Genomic DNA, 21,086 nt, shown 5'->3' with positions numbered 1-21,086 from the left:
TAAATTCACCAAATATTCTCCGTTTATCGAAAAATTACCAAATTTGAACAGGGACTCATTTATATGATCCCTAATGTCCCTGCAAGTTTTCACAAGCTAACAACAAGCACGTCACAACCTAATACTAAACAGCCCCTAAACGAGTGTTACGGGTTTACCTTGTCGGTTTTCGATGAATTTTGCTAGCTTAAACGACTTTCCGGGTCTCGGGTTGCAAACTCAGTATATCTACATATCATATAACATCAAACCAAGCATAAATCATCCATGTAACAGCCTTGATAATTAGGGTTTCGGTTTTGGGTTCAAACCGAACTTTCTAACCGTAAAAACGTTGTATTCATGTTCTAATCCGCGTTTTTGACCAAAAAAGTATATGTTCCTGGTTTGTAAACATGTTTAACATCAAAACATGGTTTTACTTGATTTTTAGGGTTTTTGGATGGTTAAACATGTTTAAAACTAACTAAAACATGTTTATATGTTAATTATAGGTAATGAAATCAAGTTAAAAATGATGAAATAATCAAAATACCTTAAGTTTTTGTTGGGTTTGTGTAAGAACAGCAGATTACCCTTGTTCACGTTCTGGAAAAGTGGTTGACAAACTATCTAAAGTTACTTTCTTATTAAGTTTCTACTAATAATATTAATAATAAAAATGACGGCCGCTAGAATGTATGGGCCCAATTTGGGCCCATTTTGACCCCATAATCTAATTCCAATGGCCCAAACATGAAAAGCCCACTTCAAATTTAGTTCGGGTTCGGTTTTTCGCAAGAAAATTAATTCGGGTGTGAGAAATAACGCAAAAACGAGTGTTTTTCAGCTTATTTTTGTAAAATAAGAAAAACGTACTGACTCGTTGTAAAATTCCAAAATATTTTCACGGATTGCTTAGAACATGTCATATAAGTGTTTTATAAATCTTTTTCGGCTTAACGGATGCTACAATGCTTGTTTTGATATTAACGATTGCGTTTAAGCTTATAGCGTATCGATAAACGAAACCTTTTTCGTTTAAAGAGTTTTAAACGCACTGGGGCCTAAATATCAATATGTTAGCCTCTATAACATATATATAACTCGTATATGACCCCTCAGTATGTATACGGGTCATAATTAGTATCGGTCGGTTACTCGTTTAAGTACTACGAATTAACCGATTTATCGTTTACTTGTTACGTAATGAATATAGTATACCTCGTTTTGTCATGAATGTCACACCTTCAATAAGCAGTCCTCTCGTCCTCACCACACACATTGCTCACTACGAAGTGTCAAAAGTCCTGGTGGACACTGGAAGCGAATCTGACATTATGTATGAGCAATGTTTCAGAAAGTTAGACCCGGCAGACCATGCGCGGCTCGAAATTGTGAACGCACCAATCTGTGGTGTTTCAAATGAAATCATCCATCCCCTAGGCCAGATTCAGTTTGAACTAACTATGGGGGATGATGAGCACAAGCGAGCAGAAGTTGTCAACTTCTTGGTCTTGCCTACCACGTCATGCCACAATATGATCCTGGGCAGGGGAACGATTGCCCAATTTAATGCTGTACCGTCGCCAGCGCACGGCGCATTGGGGTTCCCTACACCAACAGGCGTAACATTTGTTTACCGCGATCATTTGTGCGCAGTGACAAGTACGCCGCGGGAAGGGAGAATGAAACTTCCAATGGACGACACTGCGCCAGAGAAGTGGATTTTAAACCCAAAATTCCCAGACCAAACGGTCACAATTGGCGTTACCATTTCAGACGAAACGAGATTGAGAATGAAAAGGTTGCTCACAAAATACACGTCGGTCTTCGCGTGGCAACACTCCGATATGACTGGGGTCCCGCGGGACTTGGCGCAACATTCTCTTAACACGTTCAAGTCGGTGGAGCCAATTGCTCAGAAAAAGAGAATCATGGGGGACGAAAAGGCGAAGGCCATGAATGAGCAAGTTGAGGACCTGTTGCGGGCAAACATCATCCGCCCGATCCGATACCAGACGTGGGTAGCCAATCCTGTGATGGTAAAGAAAAGCAACGGGTCATGGAGGATGTGTATTGACTTCAAGGACCTCAACAAAGCATGTCCGAAAGACTGTTACCCCCTCCCAAACATCGACGCAAAGGTGGACTCCGTGGCGCCATTCAAGCTCAAATGTTTCCTGGATGCCTACAAAGGCTATCACCAGATTCAAATGGCACCACAAGACGAAGACAAGACGGCCTTCAGGACCGACAAGGGTGTTTTTTGTTACACAAAAATGCCCTTTGGTCTAAAGAATGCGGGCGCCACCTATCAGAGACTTATGGATTCGGTTTTCAGTGAACAAATCGGAAGAAATCTAGAAGTCTACGTTGATGATTTGGTGATCAAGAGCAGGGAGGAGAGACAAATGCTCAAAGACATCGAGGAAACTCTTCAGCGCCTAACGGAAGTTAACATGAAGCTCAACCCGAGCAAATGTACTTTTGGCGCGGAAGAGGGGAAATTTCTTGGTGTAATGGTCACTAAGGATGGTTTCAAGGTGAACCCTGAAAAGGTGGAAGCCATCCTTGACATGCCTTCACCATTCACCATGAAAGAGGTTCAGAAGCTGAATGGTAGACTGGTGTCAATCAACAGGTTCCTAGCGAACCATGCCAGCAAATCTACTCCATTCGTTAACACTTTGAGGAACTGCTTGAAGAAGAGCCAATTCAAGTGGACGCCTGAGGCTGAGCAAGCTTTCACTGAGATAAAAGAATGTCTCATAAAGCTGCCCGCGCTCACGGCTCCACTTCCTGGCGAAACCCTTACATTGTACTTGTCAGCTGGAGATCGCGCCATCGGCGCAGTATTATTGGTGGATCGCAAGGGGATCCAAACGCCAATATACTATGTGAGTCGGGTGCTCACAGACCCTGAGACGCGCTATTCCATCATGGATAAGTTAGTTTTGTCACTAACACACGCGTCGCGCAAAGCTCCATAGATACTTCAATGGTCATCCTATTGAAGTTCTGACTGGTTACAACATCCAGCAAGTCTTGCGACGCCCCGCGCTCTCCGGAAGGCTGACAAAGTGGGCGCTGGAATTAGGTGAACACACGATCACCTATAAGCCCCGTCCAGCAATAAAGGGTCAAGTTTTAGCGGATTTCATCACGGAAATCCCAGAGGGAAACATTGAAGAAGCTCAGCGCGAGGTAGACCCTCCGCGAGCAAATGATGAAGAAGATGTTTGGAGGCTATTCACTGATGGAGCCTCCAATAACGAAGGGTCCGGCGCAGGCCTCAAACTGGTGGACCCTGATAATCATGAATATACTTATGCTATTAGGTTGGACTTCAAGAGTACCAACAATGAGGCTGAGTATGAAGCCCTGCTGGCTGGTCTGCGCATCGCGCGCAAGTTTGGAGTTAAAAGACTAAAGGCTCATGTTGATTCTTACTTGGTAGCAGCTCAGGTCAACGGCCTTTATGACGCCAAGGAGAACACAATGCCTCTATATCTAGAGCAGGCAAAAAAGCTCGTTGAGCAGTTTGACTTCTTCAGAATCATACACATCTCGCGCAGCGAAAATAAGTCTGCTGACGCGTTGAGTAAGATGACTTCAACTAATTTTGATCACTTTGGCAAAGATGTCAGGGTGGAAGTGATGAGCAGCCCGTCAGTGCAGACGCAATCTGTCCTTGTAATTCATACAACCCCTTCATCCTGGGTAACTCCAATAATGGAATTCCTGAAGGAGGGGAAGTTACCGGACGATCGTGCACAGGCGAGAAAGATAAGACACAAGGCGCAGAACTATGAACTACTTGATGGTACAGTATATCGGCGCTCTTATCTTGGACCGCTCATGAAATGCCTGGATGCTGAAGAAGCAAGCTATGTGATTAGGGAGATTCATGAAGGAATCTGCGGAATACACGCTGGCCCGCGCATGGTGGTTGCCAAGGCAATGAGCGCAGGCTACTATTGGCCAGGCATGTACTTGGATGCGCTAAAAGAAATCCAAAAATGCAAGGCATGTCAGAGCCACACGCCAAACACCATGCGGCCAAAGAACAACTTGATTCCAGTGACCTCCGCATGGCCTTTCCACAAACGGGCCATTGATATTGTGGGGCCCCTGCCGCAAGCGCAAGGGCGAGTGAAATTTTTGGTAGTGGCGATAGATTATTTCAAAAAATGGGTTGAGGCCAAGCCACTAGCAAAAATCACAGCTGAGGCGATGAAGCAATTTATCTGGAGCCACATCATTTGCCGTTTTGGCCTTCCTATGGAAATTGTGAGCGACAATGGCAAACAATTCACTGACAGGAAGATATCCAGCTGGCTCAAAGAATTGCACATCAACCAAATCTTCACTTCGGTCTACCACCCTCAAGGGAATGGCCAAGTGGAGCGCGCGAATCAAAGTTTGTTAAATGGGCTGAAGAAAAGATTGGAGGGAGAATCCCATTCTTGGGTCGAAGAGTTACCTAATGTCCTGTGGGCGCACAGGACATTAAGCAAAACTAGCAATGGCGAATCCCCGTTCAGCCTAACCTATGGGACAGAGGCTATGATCCCAGCAGAAATTGGATGCCCATCCCATAGGGTACTCATGATGAGCAAGACTGATAACGAGCGCGAAAGAAGATTGGACCTCAACTTGCTTGAAGGGCGCAGAGAAGCGGCTATCATCAGTGAAGCCAAATACAAGAAAAAGCTGGAAAAATATTATAATCAGCGCGTTTAAGAATGCCACTTCAAGAAAAATGATTTTGTCCTTCGAAACAATGAAGCTAGCCGCGCGATACCCCCAGGAAAAATGTCCCCCAATTGGGAGGGACCTTATCAAATTTCAGAAGATTTGGGGAAAGGCGCGTACACTTTACAAGATTTGAATGGAAAAAAGATACCGCGCGCGTGGAACGCGGCACAGCTTAGAAAATGCTTCATGTAAATGTTCAAATATGTAATCAAGGCTTTTAAGCCATCATGAATGATGATTCGCGCTATCTTTCAATATTTGTTCTATTACCTTTGCATACATGTTTCACACTTCCTTTATTAATTTGGAGCAATATGACAACACTATATTGACTTCAAAGCAAAATAAAGCGAAGTAAAACATACATGCGCGAGCCTTAGCTCAAACGCGTTAACGAGTCTTAACTCTAAAACGCCAGGGCCTTAGCCCAAACTTACGAGCCTTAGCTCAAACACGTTAATGAGTCTTAACTCTAAAAACGTCAGGGCCTTAGCCCAAAACAAAGAGCCTTAGCTCAAAACACTCACAAACATCCATCTTACATCCCGCGCAGCCTGATCATAAAAATCCTTAAACACAACTAAGGCAAAGTACATGCCATATCATGTTAAGGTCTCAGGTCGAGGTCGCGCGCGGAATCATAGTGGATATCTGAGTAACACACGCTGACATGTAATGGCTAGACTCATACTTCCATATAAAAACCGCGCGACAACGACGCGCAAAAAATGAATAATGAAAAGTTAGCGCGCATGTCAGCATAAACAAGATACTGCGAAACCACAAACAAAATAGAACAGAGGTTAAGTGAATAATTTCCTTACAACCTTGTTCTTATTTTAACGTGCAAGCATATCTTATATCTATACAAGCAAACATGAGGAGATGAATGGAAATGCGCAAGATGTGAAAAAGAGAAAACAAGTTTCATTCCATTGCATTGAAATTTACAAGTATGATGAGTTACAAATTACAAGTATAAAAAATAAAATATATAAAATTTGATGAAGGGCTTCTCAAGTCTCCACGTCGACGTCAGCCACTTCATCACCTTCATCATCTCCCGCGGCATCTGGCACGGCCTGCTCCTCATCTCCGAACTGACCATAGTCAAGTTCTTCCTCCTCATTGGAGTCTTCTATCACGACGGTGTCAGGAGCAGATTTATTCGCAGCGCCAGAGCCGCTGGCAGGGGCAACATCCCCCGCGCCACCATCATCGCTACCAGCCCTCTCGCATTCATCGAGCAACTTCTTTAGCGCGCCGAGGTCGGGCTGGTCAGCAAGCGCAGCTATCTGCAAAATCAATAGAAAAGTATTGAGTACAAAACACTTGGAAAATTAATCAAGTAAAACTCATTAAGGTCAAGGTACCTGCATAAGGATGAGGATGGGAGTATTCATATACTTTTCCCCCACCGCGGCCATGTCCGCGCAGGCCGCGTCGCTCTTGTGAGGGTACTCGGATGGGTTCTTCTTCAGCATGCCATATTCATACCCATCCGTAAACCCTTCAGCTCGGCCCACCAAGCGTGCGGCGGCATTGCAGTCCATCACAAGGGCCTGAAACTCGGCGGAATATTTCATCGCCAAAGCGCAACGAGTCATGCCCTGTGACACCAGCCATTGGCGATCCTGCGCGAGGCCAGCAACAGACGTCTCGAGGGCAGGAACCTGGGAGTTTAATAACTCAACAGTTTCCTTGGTCTTTTTTAGCTCCTCCTTATCAGACGCTGCTGCCGCCAAAATTTTTTCTTTCTCCACATGCGCAGCACCAAGTGCTTCCTGGCTGGACGCTGCCGTCGCTAGGGCCTCATCTCTATCGGCCTGCGCGGCCGCCAACTCCCTCTTCAGGCGCGCAACCTCGCTCTCCAGTGATGATTTCTCAGTGATACTCTGGACGATAGCTTGGTCACGCGCCTCAGCCTGCTGTTCCAAGACACGCACTCTACGCGCGTACTTGGCAACTTCGGCCTCCGCCAACTGCTGCTTCTCCCGCGCAGCTTGGAGCTCATGCCCGCGCTTAATATAGGCGGTGTTGGCACTTGCTTGGTTTTCGCTGAGCTCCGCCTGGAGTTTCTCAGCTCGTGCGCGAGCATCAGAAAGGTTCCAGGCAGCCACCTTAGCCTCTTGCTGGGCTGCCACAAGAGCATCGCGTACTTTAATATAATCGCGATGAAGCTCTTGGGAGGCAGCAAAGAAAGCTGACCCGGCGAAAATGTGATCGTTGAGCAAGTCAGCGCGGGTGCGCTCCTCCTGATACCTCATTTCAGTAGGAGGCACGGCATGAGCCCAGAAGTCCTCGCATACGCCCATGGATTGGAAGGAACTGTCTTCATTAATATTCCATCTCGGGCGATAAACGTGGTCACCTTCCTACAAAACACAAGAAATGTTCTAAGTCATAAACATACTTATATGGAGGTACGCGCAGCGGAGCAACAAATTAAAACATACATGCGGGGATGAAGCAGAAAAGTCAGCGCCAGCCCCACCAGAAGTATGCGCTGCGAAGACTTGTGGCATCGCAGGGCTGGCGCGGTCTCCCAAGGAGTCCTCAGCTTGAGCCCCTCATCCTCCTCATCTTCTTGAATAGGCCTCTTCTCCTGCGACCTGGGGGGCTCCAAACCAGCCTCGCGGAGAGGGCTGCGCGTAGGAGGAGGCGAGGGAGGTCTCGACGCCGCCAGTTCGGCGCGCAATACGGCTTCCTGCTCCTTTGTAACCCCAATAAGGGGAGAATCAGCACTAGCAGGAGCAGGACCAGAACCAGCGGCGCCGCCAACGGCGCCAGGAGTGTCGCCAGCAACTTGTACGCCAGCTACAACTCCTATGAACAAATCAACAAGGAAAATGGTTTATGACTGAATCCAAAAGAAAAATTCAGAAGACAAATGTGCAAAACATACCTTGGCGCAATTCTGTTCGCGCGGCGAACATCGCCATAAAATTCATTCTACCCTTTTCAGAGGGTAGAACAGGGGACTCCGAAGCAGCCCCCGGCGCAGCCTTAGCACCTTGTGGCGCCTGCGGCTGATCTGCTACCGTCGCCGGTTCTGCAAACATTCAAAGGAGCAAAGGTTTAATAACAATTCAATCAGATGATGACAAACAAAGTATACCTGTTGCAGGCGCGGCACTGCTTCTCTCTTCAGCCGCGCGAACGGAGGAGGTGACGCCACCATACCTCAAGTGGACAGGAGGTCTGCCCACTCTCACAGGCAGGGAAGCTAAAGAAACCTTGGTGGTAAACACCTGGGTTTCCTTGGGTCCCTTCGTTTGAGCATGGGGATGAGCAACAGGGGTGTCATTTTTCTTCTGTTTCTTACTGGCCCCTGCGCCAGATTTCCCTTAGCTTTGCGCTTTAGTAGGGGCGCCTCCTCTTCCTCCTCCTCCTCTTCCGCGAGCTCTAGCTCGTAGTTTTCAAGCGCATCTACAAAAACAAGCAACAGAACTGTTAATAAACTTGGGTATTCTAAAGGAATGAGCATAAGTGCGAAGGCTTACCAGGCGCGTCACTGTCAAAGTCAAAATCCAGATCCACTGGGATGAACATGTCTTCGAAGCGATCTGGGAAACTAACCTCCCCAGCGCCAAGCGCGACGGAGCCACCCTCCATTTGTTCATCATAAGCGGCAAGGACATAATCCTTGGTGACTGCGCAAAAACAAGTCAAATGATATCAGCAAAAGAATTATGTTCGCGCAGGAAAATAGATAAAGCAATAAAAAAAAAAAAAAAAAAAAGAAACTTACACAACCCGTCGACTTGGATAACAGGCTCAAGCGCGCTGTCGGCCCATAGCTTACTCATGCCGACACCCACCAGCGCCTCCTCGCGAATTTTCTTCGCGGGGGATGGTTCGGCGGTCAGTTTCTTAACCCAGGCGCCAGTTGGGTTCTTGAGGACACCCTCATCCGCAGGCGCAGAAGAGATAGAGCGCATGGTCATACGGATGGGGATCACACCAGCCCTTATGTAAAAGAACCTCTCAGACCAGTCATGAAGGCTCTTGAATGAAACAGTGGAGCACTTCACCTTCTGACTGCGAGGAATGAAAGAGATCCAATTGTCCTGGATCTTGGGCTTGTAAAAATATTGAAAGCGCCGAGGAGTGGGTTCCTCGCGCTGGGATTTGCACATGAACTCAAAGTGAGTCACGCGCACGAGTCCAAACGGATGGACTTGGGATATATGAATCCCATAGAACTTCAGCAGTGCACCCACAAACCTTGTCATCGGGAGACGAAGGTTGCAGTGGGTGAAAAAGTGGCTATATAGGGATATATAGCCGGCAGGCGGGTCCGCCGCCGTTTGCCCGGACCTAGGCAACATGCAGCCAAACAGGGTGGGAAAGCCCTGAGAGGCGATGAGGTTGTCGAGATCGGCCTGCTTCAATTTGCAGAGGATTTCATTCCATCTTTTGGTGGCCTTGGTCCTCCCTACTTCCTCCGATGTGGTTTCAACAACCCTCTTTCCCTTCCCCTTTTGCTTCAATGTCGACATCACCACAGATTTCACACGGCGTCTTCGAGAGGCAACAGAGGTGATTGAGGGGCTAGACGAGTCTGAACTATCAGACATACAACTGCAGCAGCAGATAATCGAGAAATCGAAAAGATGAAAACACTCAAATCAGAATGTGAAAGGCAGAAACTCGAAAATTATCAACAATGAAGATGAAGATAAAAAATTTCCTAAGGGCCTCCTTTTATAGGCCCAGGAGAGAGAAATGTTACAGCTGATCGGATTTCACGCGCCCCCACTCGCGGGTGCAAGCCAACGAGGGCGCGACACGTGTCCCTAACACTGTTGAGGGGACATAAAAATGTAACCGACCTGCCACGGAACAGAGACGCGCCCCCACTCGCAGGTGCTAACCAATGCGAGCGCGACACGTGTTCAGGACAGCTGTGTGAGGGGACATGAAAGGCAACTGTAGCACCTCGAGCACACGAAACGTCTGACACGTTTACGGCGCACGTCACCACCAACTAACCACGTGTTTGGACCCTTCGTTTTCAACCAAATGGATAGAACTTCGCGCAACGATGGAAGAAACCAGGAAAACGACAAAACCCCATTAAAAGACAAAAATCAGTAAGTCTAATATCCATCTTACCGCGCTCGCGCGAGATAAGACACACATTAGACTGGGGGGGCTTGAAGAGGTATGTACCCGCCTCAACACCGAGCAAGGCGGGTCAACCCACAAGATAAAGACATTATGAAGGCACGAAGCCAAAACCTATGCGCATGGCGCATACAAAACATGCTCAGGCATCATATGCCCAGGCACACATATGCTCGCGCATCACATATGCGCGCGGCGCATCAGCGCGCGGCGCGTATCACATGCTCGTGCATATCACATCTGCCCAGACACACATGCTCGCGCATCACATATGCGCGCAGCGCATCAGCGCGCGGCGCATATCACATGCTCGTGCATATCACATCTGCGCATGAAATATCTGCGCGTGAGAATAAAGAGAAGACCTCGCGCATCCTCAGGATGGGCGCATATCACACGTGCGCATAATCAACCTCGTCCTTATCCAAATCAGGATTAGGGCAACCTTGATTGTGCACGTCAGACAACCTTCCAGAAGGCATCTTTTTAAGGAGTAAGAATATGCTGATGTTGACAGCTGCCAAATGAAAGGTCGACAACTCAGCATGACACATGTGTTGCCACGTGATTACAACCAACGAGAAAGCGCCAGGTGTCCCAGAGGACATGTGGCGCAGTGCAATTGGAGGAAGCCAACGAGGTTGAGCCCTACCGGTGGTAACCCTAGCACTATAAATACAGCATCAACTCCACTTTGATGACACATTCATACTCAATCATTGACAGTTACAAGCAGTGATATCACATTCAATCATATTGAATTACATTCACTCACAATCAGTTACATACAAACAGACAGTCTCACAATCAGGGGGTATTCAGCTATTCAGCAATACTCTTGAGATTCTTTTACACTCATTATCATCTTCTCCACAACATACTGATTCTCACGCCGGAGGGTTACCCCAAAGAGGACCCCTCTGTCCCTTTCTGAGGGGTAAGTAACGGCGCTGTTCATTTTGTAGGTGGAAGAACACAGACCCAGAAGAACCATTGGTGAAATAGTATAATCACACCCGAGGAAAGTAGATCTACTACCAGTGAGTAGATCCACGTTTCTTCAGTTTTCGTACACTTTATGGCAAAGTATGGAAAAGAACAAATACATGATTTGCATAGCATCCAACCTTTTATATTAGCAAATATCATCTGCTTTACCTATATTGATTAATGAGCTCACTGATTTATTTTGAGTTGCCTTGATGGAAACTTAGTGTGAGGTCACCAACCTTTGGGTTACCTCAGACGAGCACACTTAACTATGTTGTTCTCCTCACACATTACGACTAAAAACACATCAGTGATATTTGAGGTTAACATTCCTAATATAGGATTGGATGTTTAATTCATTTGTTTGATGGAATGTCTTCCAATTTCACCTTTTAACCAACCAAACACAACATTTTGGTGGAAAGTTTGTTAAATCGAACTACAAACCGAACCATGAGGAACAATTGTACTTGTTAAGTGAATGACATTTAATACTAATCCGCTCGCTTTCATCTTGGATCTCCTATGAGTGATCTCTCTAATAGACTTCTAGCATGCGTCAATATACTTGAGTGTTCACTTAATATCAATTTAAAATGGGTAGATTGTCAACTTGCACTACTAGAAAACATGTCCTTTCTCTACAAACATTTCCTATAAAATTCCTACAATAAGTAATTCCAACAGATTTCAAACGAATTTCTAATAATAATAAAAGGTCTAATTTTGCTACAATATTGCAATAGAATAGTAACAATGGAATTTTCGTTGGAAAATTGTTACTAACTTTCCAACAAACATCCAACAAAAAAATTATTAATCAACTATTTCTTTTATTTTTTTATGCTTGTATAAACTAACCTCAAAATGAAAAATAAACTAGAAAATAGCTTTTGTAAGAAAGTTGTAGGAAGTTTGTAACGGTATATATTTGTAGCAATTTTGTAAGAAAAGTTGTTGGTGAATGGTTGAAAACAATTTTCTAGTATGTGTTTTTCTAATACCACATTTTGTTGAAAATTGTTGAAAAGTGGGTTTTCCAATAGATTTCATAAAAAAACACTAGTAGAAAAATGTCTAATTTTCTATAGAGCTGACTGGTGATTCATAATTCTATAGCAGCCGGACGTTTATATCCAAAGAATAAACAATTAATTGAACGATGAACAAATAAAAGTTCATTCCGCGAGACATAGTTGTGTAGCGTACACATAAAGTATGCAGTAGTTGGAATAAAGATACCACTTTATGGATGAGTTTGATATAATTACTGAAAATACCAATATCGGAAATTGCCAAAAGTGGGTATCAGTACCAAAAATGCTCGAGATGGTACGATAACGGTACCAAAGATAAAAAAAAGGTAAAATACCAGTACCATACTAATCCAGAAGTCTCAAAAAGTGGGTACCGAATTGATACAAAAAGCATTAATTCGGTATCACTACCCGGTACCATTTGCTCATCCCAAATCAAACGACGAACAAATAAAAGTTTATTCCACGAGACATAGTTGTGTAGCGTACACATAAAGTATGCACTAATTGGAATAAAGATGCCACTTTATGGATGAGTTTGGTATTAGTACCGAAAACACCAATATCGAAAATTACCAAAAGTGGGTACCAGTCGAAAATGCTTGGGATAGTACAATACTGGTACCAAAGATAAAAAACGGTAAAATACCGGTACCATACTAATTCTGAAGTCTCAAAAAATGGATACCGAATTAATACAAGAAACATCAATTCAGTATCACTACCCGATACCATTTGGTCATCCCGATGCAGCTATACCACATCTCAAGGCAAATACAATTCACAAATTAAGGTAGGTATAGGAGATTGGATTTTCATGATATGAATATAGTGGGACTATAGTGGTACTATGGTGGTATGTGTTAAAAATACGATTTTTTCATGTGAAGACTAATTGAAAGATATAAGTTGAAGGGTGCAAGCATTAAAATTGCACCATTTGTGAAAGTGACATAAGCACCGACACATGGACCTTGTCCGAGGTTGTTTTCAATACGTTTCATATTATTAAATATATAAGTTGACGTCTTCTATAGTTTAAACTAGATGTTTGCGCGTGCTATTAACTAACAAACATATAGTAACAACTCATTTAAATAATCTCTAGTAGCATGACTCTTCAGTTTTTATTAATACAAAATTATCTTAATTCCATAAAGTAACGCTGAACATAAAAAGATCTTAATACCTATTAGATTATGTTATCGTTAGTTGAAACACATCTTTTGTTTGATAAGTATTTTATTATATAAGTATCAATACGCTCTCAGTGTACATGTTTGTGTACTTTTAAACTGATAAACTCATACACTTTATCCTTACTTTAATTTAAGCTTCAATCTTATAATCACTTATATTATATAAATACAAATGTATTTTAAAGTCACAATTATTTTAACTTTGTTTACAAGTTATTTACTTATGCCGATCAATGATAAGACCAGGCGTAATGGGCGCCTTCCCCCTGAAAGCGCTGGGTCCCCCCCCCCCCCCCCCGGCGGCGCTTTGGGTCTTTTTGGGGTTGGTGGTGCTTCACCAAAATGTCGGGTGAAGGGTGTGCATGGTCAAACTAGCCGCTTGACAATGGCTTTAAAAAAATATATTTTTTCATAAATAAACACCCAAAATCCTACAAAAATTCTCACACTTTATATAAACTCTCTACAAAATCTACACAACTCCCTACCCAAATGTGAAATGCTATTTATATGTGTATCATATGGCATAAGATGATTTTAGAAGACGATAGGGAAAACAATATGTCAACATTATATGCCGGGGGATGTTCAACAACAAACTCAAGCAACCACGGAGAAGAGACTGTAAAATGCGTATGGCATTCGTTCAAGTGAGATACATAATTCACTTATGGCATATTTCGTCCAACATGCTTGGCGGTTCGGACCATTCGAAACGAAGGTGAAAACGTGGAAGGTGAAGACGATGAACTTGCAAATTGGATGAAGATGAATACTGATTATATAACTAACTATACACACAATAAGTAGATTAGATCAATAATCGAATCATTAAGAGATGGCTATCATCTTAGTACATATATATTGTTGAAAAGAGGGATACAACAATAATCTAAGTAACAAACGAATAAACTTAAAATCTAAGTAGTTTATGCGGAAAAATATCGATCATCGCTTTGAGATATCAGTAATTTTAATATAATGTAAAATTCATATACATTGCAATTTAACACTAATAATTCAGTATAGTCTTCTACCATTTATAAGTTAACCTTTTGCAAATTGCAAAACACTAGCAATCGTAACAAGTAAGCATTGATTAAGACTTAAAACACTAACATTGAACACTAAAAGTTGATAGTTAAGACTTATAACATTGATATCGGGATTATCAGTGATATATCAGTCAAATATCACGACTGCATAGCTTAAAATGCTGATTAAGTGATTATTATGTATGTTATTTTACTATTTAGTTAAAATGAATGATTTAGATTTTGAAATATCTGCATGTTTACATAAAAAGTTAAATTTTAAACGCCCACCGTGGGGCTCGAACCCACGACCACAAGGTTAAGAGCTTTGCGCTCTACCAACTGAGCTAGACGGGCTATTAATGTTCTTAGTGTTTCGAGTTATCTAATGTATCGACGATATCCCGAGGATACATGCAACAAGATTTTGTTAAGTTTTACTACTTGATAACGGAGGAAGTACTAAACTATTACCGGTGTATAACAAAGATAATAAATATTTCCATAAACAGTTTAAGATATCGACAAACAAGACATACATGGACACAAAGATTACAAGTAATACTTAAAATGAAGTTTAAAACTAACACCTCGAATAAGTAATGTTAAACATGATGTAACATACATTTGCTGGTGAAACAAGTGATGATAGTTGTTTATTCTAAGTGATGATAACTCGTCTTAGAGCATGAGCAATGTGAGTAGTGACAAATTAACAGGTCCATGTTATCTCACATAACCGTTTGTGACTACAAACTCTTTACTCCCTAGCTCTCTCCTCTTCTTCATTTTCATACAGGGCTATGTCACCCAATCGGAGATGCCCTTGTAACTTATAAGTCTAGTTAGTTAACGAGATCTTCTAGAAGTGTGTCTATTTCAAAAAGGTTGAATGACTTTCTTATGCGAACAAAGTGATATATGAAATTTATAAAAGTTAATTATTAAAACCACTCTTACGAAAATTTGAGCTTTAAAAATCCAGAAGCATTATTTAAAAGCCCAAATGAGGAGATGAAAACTGAATGAATGTCCCAAATGTGGAGATGAAAACTTAATATAAAAAGAATTTGGGGATCTGATGATCTTTTTGGTTGATAGAGAATGGACATTATTAAGTTAGATTAGTAGCTAAGGATAAAATAGAGGGATCTAGAGTTTGAAAAATCTTTTTCACACGGTAAAAACAAAGTTATTTTAATTTGTTTTAAGAAGGCACATGCATAAAAGTTGAAGATGGTATAAATGAAAATTTGAATTGATATGGGACACGCAAGGTTATACTATTAAAGAACGAAGTTTTTCAAGATAAATTGAAAATAGGACACATTTTGGATAACATAGGTATCGAAGATTAAGATGGTTTGAAGATGTGTAGAGGACACTCACATGCCCATGGTAACACGGGGTTGGAGTAGATACCACATATTGTGTAGTGATCAAGGCTTTTTGGGTTGGGCCTATAGAGGAAAAATGTACTTTTCACAAACATATGATTGATACTAGAGGTGCACAAATCGGGTATTTAAAAAACCTAGAACCGGGTAGGAACCGGTTCCGGGTATAGTCGGGTATTTGACCGGGTTTTGACCAGTTTCGGGTCGGGTTTTGACCGGCTCCTCCGGGTTTTTTTCGGGTTTTTGACCGGTTCCTCCGGGTTTTTTCCACCGGTTCCGGGTCGGTTCCGGTTCCAGAACCGGCTCCGAGGAGAAATCCTATACCCGGTCAGGAACCGGTTCCGGGTATGGGTTAGAACCGGTTCCGGGTCGGTTCCACCGGTTCGGTTTCGGAACCGGTTATTTTGTGCACGTCTAATTGATACTATGATAGTTTATATGTTATTAGCTTTAGAAACCCGTGTAATAACCCGTGTATTACACGGGATAAATTAATGTATAAATTATAATGAATAATTTAATATAAATAAAAAAAGATAATTAAGTCTTTTTATATTATATAAAAAATGTATTACAAATATAGTCATGTTATATTATCAAATATATTTGAATTTTAAACCAAGAACGGGTTGTTCTACCATCGGTATACAATAATGAACAATGCCAATGGAAGCAACATTTAAAAACAATGAGGTATTTCGATGTGAAAGATATAGCTAAAGTGTTTCACAAAAATGTTTTACATTCCGTAACCGGACATAGACAAAAAAGACACAAGATTCTCTTTTTTGAACAACTTTCATGTTGTCCTTATAAACACAATGTTGTTCAATTATCACAATAGTATTAAAATATAAATAAAAAATTTGTTTATGATTTTTAAGACTGAATATTTGAAAAAAAAAAATTATTATAGTTTTCTTCCATATGAAGATATCTCCAAAATTGAATGTCAATGTACTCTTTAAACATAAACTCTTTTATATATACATTTCAATTATATTAATATATTTTATATTAAATATGTTTAAAATATAATTTATGACATTAATAATTAACCAATGAACATTGACCAATTAATACGGTATGTTGGATTTATAATCAATACTATATTTAGAACAATTTTTTTTTTCTTTTCCATCAATAGAAGAGAAGTGATTTTGACGGGACTTTGATAGTAAGAATTATTCTTAAAATGACATGTGTCTAGAATTATTTTCTCTTATTAGTATAGGTAGATTTTTGGTAGTTAAGACATTATATATTTATAAGAGAGACCACGAAATAATTATACATTCTATGAACCTTTTATTTCATGCGAATCACATTAATTGGTCACATTTGCTGGAATAATGAAATGTTGTATGAGATGTTAGTGGTGTATTGTTAAGACTTATTTCGGAAAAACATAACCTACATGGTATCTAATAGCAATGTGTTTTGCTTGGTTTCGAATGTCAATTTATACAAAGTTATTTTTGATCTAGATAATAATAGATGTTATGTCACTGAATCAATAGGTCATATCGTGAAGATGTGATTAGTTAAAATTACTACTTCAAAGTTACCTTTTAAAATTACTACTTCAAAGTTAAAGTTTATTGAAATTTTAATTATAAATTAATCTTGCCTCTTCATCCAATAATATCATCCTATAAAGTTACAAATAAAACTACAAATGTTGTGTACAAAGAAATATTTAAAAATTTATGAATTTTCTAACAACGTTTTATTTTCATATTGTGTAATGTGTAATTTATTATATCATATATCTTTATATCTGTTGAACATATTTTTTTTGTATTTCACGTTGTGTTATTATTTAAATAAATTTATTTATTCTAGCATGTGTGCTACATGAGTAACTAACCTAGTACAATATATTTAAAACCTTCATTTTTCGAATCATTAATCAAAATCAACGTGAAAATTGGTTACGTAAAAAAAACCTGATATTAATAACTAAAACAGTATATCTATATAAAACAAAATAAAATATTTATGCCGGTATTAAATTTTATAAGTCAAGAAAGAATTATTAAAAAGAAAAAAAATGAAAGATTAAAAAGATTAATAAAATAAAATACAAAATTATTAATAAGAAAGAGAAATGTATTTAATCTGTATGGGTGAGAGGGGGGGGGGGGGTTGTAAGGATCACCATAGTGATGAAATGCGACACCTAGAAAACCTTATTTATTATATAGTAAAGATGTGAAAATTGGCCTGGTAAAGTTAAAATACAAAGAACAATAAAAATGAGAAAGGTGAGAGAGAATCTAGTCCATTGATCTTAGATTTGAATGCCTGAGATTAATTTAATAAATAAAAATTAATGGAAAGGGCATGAAGGTAATAACCCACCTTTGTTGACTTTCTCTCTCCACATGCAAGGCACATGTCAATTCCTCCATCATTTTAGAGTTTCCATAACTTTTCCGTACAACATTATTAATAATAAGCGTTTTTTATCTTTAATATGAGTATGATATTGTTATATAAAAATAAAAAAAATTAATGGGTTTTTTTAATTGTGTTTTTTGTTGTTCATTGTGTCATTGTGTAATATTTTGTTTCCATTGTGTTTTATGTTTCAAGTCATTGTGTTATATATATTCATCATTGTGGCTTACGTTTTAGACCATTGTGTTATACGTATTCACCAATGTGTCTTACGTTTTAGGTCATCGTGTTATATGTATTCACCATTGTGTTACGTTTCAAGTTATTGTGTAACATGTATTAATCATTGTGTTTTATGTATTAGATAATTTGTTGTTATTTTATCATTATTTTTACATATAATTATTACACAGCGGTGTTATTAGTATTTAAAAAACATAATGATGAGTTGAAAGATACAATGACGAAAAAAGACACAATGATAAGCGAAAAGACACAATGACGAAAAAAGACACAATGATAAACGAAAAGACACAATGGTATGCGAAAAGACACAATGACGAAAAAGACACAATGATAAGCGAACATACACAATGGTGTGCGAAAAGACACAATGACGAAAAAAGACAAAATGATAAGCGAAAAGACACAATGGTTTGTGAAAAGACACAATGATGAAAAAAACACAATGGTATGCGAAAAGACAAAATGATAAGCGAAAAGACACAATTGTGTGCGAAAAGACACAATGACGAAAAAAGACACAATGATAAATGGAAAGACACAATGGTGTACAAAAAGACACAATGGTGTGCGAAATGATACAATGACGAAAAAAGACACAATGATAAGCGAAAAGAAACAATGGTGTGCGAAAAGACACAATGGTGTGCGAAAAAACACAATGACGAAAAAAGACACAATTATAAGCGAAAAGACACAATGGTGTGCGAAAAACACAATGGTGTGCGAAAAGACACAATGACGAAAAAAGACACAATGGTGTGCGAAAAGACACAATGACGAAAAAAGACACAATGGTGTGCGAAAAGACACAATGATAAACGAAAAGACACAATGGTGTGCGAAAATACACAATGATGTAATTTTTGTTTTAAATTTTATATAACAAAATCATACTCATATTAAAGATAAAAAAATGATTGTTATTATGATGATTTTTTTTTAAACAAAATATCATACGAAAAAGTTATAGACGTTCTAAAATGTTGGGGGTATTAACATGTGCCATGCATGTGGAGAGAGAAAATATGTACAATTATCTCTATACCCTTTTTCTTTTGGTCCACACTTGACACATGTCAATTATTTATGACTTCTCACACTTCTTATTTTTGTTACCCTTTATAAAATAACTTGATATGCTTTAATTTTGGATTGAAAAGAATAAATAGTGGAATCATTGTAATTATAAGTTCACAAGCGGAACAATAGATATATTATGAAATGAAAAGGAATATTTATTTACATAAAAAAAAGACACAAATTTTGAGCATGTTGCTAGAAGGAAAGGAATCTGAAGATAAAAAAGGCAAATCCAAAAAATATATAAAAGTAAATAAAAACAAACCGTTCATTGTGGGGCTTGAACCCACAACAACAAGGTTATGAGCCTTCCGCTCTACCAACTGAACTAGACGGGCTTGTTGCTTTTCTGAAGAGGTAGGTCCCAGCAGAGCCCAGTTGGACCCGCAAGACTCACCTTGAAGAGAGACGTCTGCGCAGAAACCAACTGGATCCGCAGGACCCACCATGCTAAGAGACGTGACGTCCTTACGCGCAGTATGCAAGCTGTTCCCGCAGGAAATGCCTCCCAATGGTGAAGTACTCTGCCTGTTCCCGCAGCTGCGGATACAAGCCATCAGGGAAGGCCACCCGCGCAGCAAGGCTACACGCACAAGGCACTTAGCTCTCAATAACTCAGCAGTCACCTGAGGGGATGAGCAAAGCCGGGAACAATCCCGCACAAAGGCGGGAGGGGGAATACTCCCGCCCAAATAAGCCAGTCCGTACGATACGGGAAGATCTTCTGTACTGTACCTGACGAGGTATGGGCAAAAGATCTGACCAAAGATACGACAGCTTATTGACAACAGTATGGCGAGCAGCATGCTCTTGTACTGTATGTCACTATTAGCCGCTGCCTACTCACCAACTCCTGTCATACCACGTGCATAGCCGGCAGTTGGTGGAAAAGGAATAGTACACAGCAGGCCTGGTCGCTGTCAGCCGCTGCCTACCCACCAACTACCAGCATGGCACGTGCGTAGGCCACAGTTGGTAGAACAGGAATACTATTCAGCCGGCAATACCTTCTTGGAAACCTACCTTCGGCTATAAATACCCCAAATGGTATGATCATCATATACTATCTCGTATTACATATATACCTGATATCTGCTCTAGCAATCTCTTAATATACATTTATATTCAAGAGCAATCTAGTCTGATTCTCACGCCGGAGGGTGGTCACAAGGAGGAACCCCCCCTTCTCAGTGACGAGCTCACGGTGTCTGTTTTGCAGGTTATCAGAAGAACCATCTTTGCCGGGTCTAACCCCTCGTGGGAAACATCTGTCTAACCCCCAGGTTATCCGTAATCTGCCCGGGGTCCGATTAGTGTTTCTTCATTGACGCCATCCGTGCATAAAAGCTAGAACTTCATTTCTTTTCAGTTTTTTCAAACTTCTGGAAAGATGGTTAAAGAAACTCCGGTAACCACAACCCCACCTACTGGGAGGAATACCGGCGACTACACAGCTTTTACGAACACTACCCCGGTTACCCAAGCCGGGGCAAGTGCAGTAAATTTTACGAACACTACCCCAGTTACCCAAGCTGGGGCAAGTGCAGTAAACCATCCCCTGGGATTCAATAATACCCAGGCGGAAAGACAACAGACGAGACTCCCCCGCCAAACACTTGAACAAGTTAAAGCGTGGGCGGAGGCACGTCAGAAGGAATTCCAAGCTGAGTTGGACGAACGCTTGCGTTCCGTCCAAAGAATGCAGCATATACCCAGATCTTGCCTCTGGGGGCATCATACACCGTCTGATGGGGTTCAGGAAACTCAGGCTCGAGAGACTCGAGCATGAACTTCCTGACGATGTACTGATATAGATCGACAGGCAGAGCA

At 40.9% G+C, this 21,086-nt stretch overlaps 1 non-coding gene across 1 annotated transcript; it reads right to left on the bottom strand.

The window, feature by feature from the left end:
• Positions 1-14,414: 14,414 nt before the first annotated feature.
• Positions 14,415-14,487, bottom strand: TRNAK-CUU (transfer RNA lysine (anticodon CUU)). The gene has a single exon. It is a non-coding gene; the product is annotated as a tRNA-Lys (tRNA).
• Between the last annotated feature and the right edge of the window lie 6,599 nt (positions 14,488-21,086).

The sequence above is a fragment of the Bidens hawaiensis genome, unplaced genomic scaffold (genome assembly GCF_021521415.1).
Source record: "Bidens hawaiensis isolate Kalapana, Puna unplaced genomic scaffold, B.hawaiensis_p1.1 tig00010731_1, whole genome shotgun sequence".
NCBI classification, from domain to species: Eukaryota; Viridiplantae; Streptophyta; class Magnoliopsida; order Asterales; family Asteraceae; genus Bidens; species Bidens hawaiensis.
This window is presented reverse-complemented; position numbering and strand designations above follow the sequence as displayed.